The sequence below is a fragment of the Lycium ferocissimum genome, unplaced genomic scaffold (assembly GCF_029784015.1).
Source record: "Lycium ferocissimum isolate CSIRO_LF1 unplaced genomic scaffold, AGI_CSIRO_Lferr_CH_V1 ctg11293, whole genome shotgun sequence".
Taxonomy (NCBI): domain Eukaryota; kingdom Viridiplantae; phylum Streptophyta; class Magnoliopsida; order Solanales; family Solanaceae; genus Lycium; species Lycium ferocissimum.
This window is the reverse complement of record NW_026713762.1, coordinates 4,021-7,008: the sequence shown is the minus strand read 5'-3', so window position 1 is coordinate 7,008 and position 2,988 is coordinate 4,021. Positions and strand designations below refer to the sequence as shown.

General features: G+C 34.7%; 1 long non-coding RNA gene across 1 annotated transcript; it reads left to right on the top strand.

Annotated features, from left to right (window-relative positions):
- The first annotated feature begins 405 nt into the window (after nucleotides 1–405).
- Nucleotides 406–1,638, top strand: LOC132041712 (uncharacterized). The gene is made up of 4 exons (XR_009411194.1): nucleotides 406–666; nucleotides 921–1,130; nucleotides 1,419–1,511; nucleotides 1,586–1,638. It is a non-coding gene; the product is annotated as an uncharacterized LOC132041712 (long non-coding RNA).
- The last annotated feature ends 1,350 nt before the right edge of the window (nucleotides 1,639–2,988 follow it).

Here is a 2,988-nt window from a genome sequence, read left to right as displayed (position 1 = left end):
AAGGATTTGAAATATGATTTTATAGATTCCAATGTGCGGCTTATGCACATACTATAATATTTAGCGGGGATAAAAGCAAAGTGCTCATGGCACCAGGAGGACGTGTCTATAAGCAAAAAACAATTACCGGAGAAACTATTTCGGTTACTCAATCCGACGATGAGTCAAATAAGCATACTCCTTTACTACTACGGGTAATATTATTCCTTAGATTAATTAGTACATATTAGTTACTTTTAAGGTTTGAAGTGAAAATTTAAACAATTAAGGTGACATTCATGTTAAACTTTAACCATAATGTTCGAATTTCTTGACTTGGTTGTCCGTTAAAATAAATGAAGCAAAATTTTAAGTTGTTGCTTTCTTCATCCTGTGCGATACTCATATGTGGTATTTTGAACTGACTTTTTTCCTTCAGATGATTCCCCTAGGATCAGGAATGGTCGTGGAAAGACTAGAGGGAAAGGTCTTGAAAGGATGAGGAAGACTATGGGAAGCAAGATGAAAATTGAGATCCCGAGTTGGTAAAGGGAGGCCAACTAAGCCAACTCAATCGGCAAAATTATCCAATGAACTAGGGATAATTGCCGAAATTTTCTTTCGCTTCCAAACAAGTGGAAGGAACTCACAAGAGAGGACAAAGATGCAGCACTAATTAGATGCCACGTAAGGATTCTATACTCTTGTAATTTTATTACATTATAGTGATTATAGTGAGTTCGCTTCTTTTGGGTATTGTAAGTTAACTCATGTATCCTTCGCTTACTACGTATGGCTCTAGAGTAGAAGGTTGGTGTTGAATTCAACTTCACTTCTAATAACACAAAAAGCTTTCCAAGAATAAGAACCCCCTTTTGACCATTGCACATTAAGGAATTTTGATTGTTCGTGTGTTTCTTCATAACATATCTGTTTTTTAGGAGAAGTTTGAAATTGATTTGGACGAGCATTACGTGAAAGATAGTTGTGAGGATATTTTGAAAAATAGAAGCCGACAATGGCGGTACAAGTTAAAACGACTATTTGAAAGCGCACGTTCGGAGGAAGAAGCTCGTAAAATTGAAGTGCCAGAGTTGACCCGAGAAAATTGGAATAAGCTTTGTGATATGTGGGCTGATCCAGAGCATAAGGTAATTTATATTCATGTTATTATCCTTGTTTTTTTTTTGTTTTTTTGATGAAATAAGATGTTTCATTAGAAAAGCATCAAGTAGATGCATAATTACAGGGGCGTAATTACAGATAGGCAAAAAAAACAAAAGAATTGCATGCCCCTAGGCCTCCATTGCACTTTGGGAGCAATACTTTATCCCATTTTACCAAATGAAATTTGTGTGTGCTACTATTCCCTTCCCATAGAAAATTTCATGTTATTATCCTTGTTGATTAAGTTACATATATTTATATGTTCTTTGTAGAAACGATGCGACATAAACAGGGCCAATCGAAGTAAGCTTAAAATTAATCATTTCATGGGGTCAAAAGCGTTTGTACCGGCTCGTGCTGAACTTGTAAGTTATACCATTTTTGTTCTTTTTACTAATAATATTTTAGTTCTACTTCATATTAATATTTTATTTTATAGGCTGAAAATGGAGTAGAGCTGATAGAATTGAGTTTCTACAAGAGTACTCATTACTCGGCCGAAAAAGGATGGTCATCTCTAGAGGTTTGAGACAAACTATGTAAGAAAATTATTATTTTAATACCATATCCATTGCATTTGTGCGGGTAAATATTGTTCGAAGTTGTGTCTTCCTTCTTTTTGGCTTAGAAATCGAGATTAGCCTTGAATAATTCATAATAAATTTTTTCTTGTGATTGAACTTTAAAATAATGAAAATTCTACTTTACAACAGAAACAACTACTCAAGTCAATTCCCGAGCGAGTTTGGTGAATTCCATTTTACCAAGGAATATTGATTTTGTTATAGTCTTCCCCGAAAACCGATTTCCAATCTAGATGTTGTGTTATTTGAAAGAATTTGTGTCTTGTCTTTGCTATTTGGTAGCGTGATTTTCTTTACAATATAGTTGTATTTGCTGCTAGATTATAATTAATTTAAATAATATTACTATTCTTATGCGAGAACACCATGAAAGATTTGAAAGATATATATACTTCGGGAGAGCCTTGCATGACTATTGATCAAATTATGGATACCGTACTTGGTACAAAATCGGGGTACATAAAAGGTCTCGGTTATGGTCCGAAACCCGATACTACCGAGCCACACAAAGAAGAACAGCGAGAGTTAGAAGACTCCCTTAGAAAGACGAAAGAGAAGCCGCTAGTGCCCAACATGATTTACGAAACGATTAAATGCGGCTGAAGTTGTGGTAGAAACCCGGCGGTCAAGATAGAAAACCGTGATCCCGGATAGAAATTCGGCGAGGCCCGTATACAAGCATTAAATTCTCAACTGGTTACTTTAGCAGCACGCCAAGAGGAAATGTTTAAAAAAATGCAACATTTTGCTAGCTCATCGCCATCAAGGTTAGAAGTAACACAACTTTACATGATAAGTTCTATTTTTCAACTTTACACGCCAAGAGGATTGTGCACTCATAACCATTGAGCTTTGAATTCTTCAACTTCTACACTTTAAATCTAATCTTATTTTGCTTCTCTCTTTTCCGCAGTATTAAATGTGGGAATTGAATCAAGGCGATTGCAAGCTAAGTGTCACCACATTATTAGTATTTTGGAAGAAACTGCACTATATGTCTTAGTTTAGGAGTAATATTTCATATATTTCGGTTGGATTGGTACTTTGGAAGAAAGCGCATTGTCTATCTTAGTTTAGCGAGTAATATTTAGTATATTTCGGTTGGATTTTCTTGTTAGTAGACATATTTTACATTTATTTAGGAGTTTGTAATGAGATATGATCTCGGTACAATTTTAGTTGTTAATTGTATGATCATGGGTGAATTGTATCATTATCGGCATGTTAAAATTATTTTGTTTTCAATTTATGCAATTCT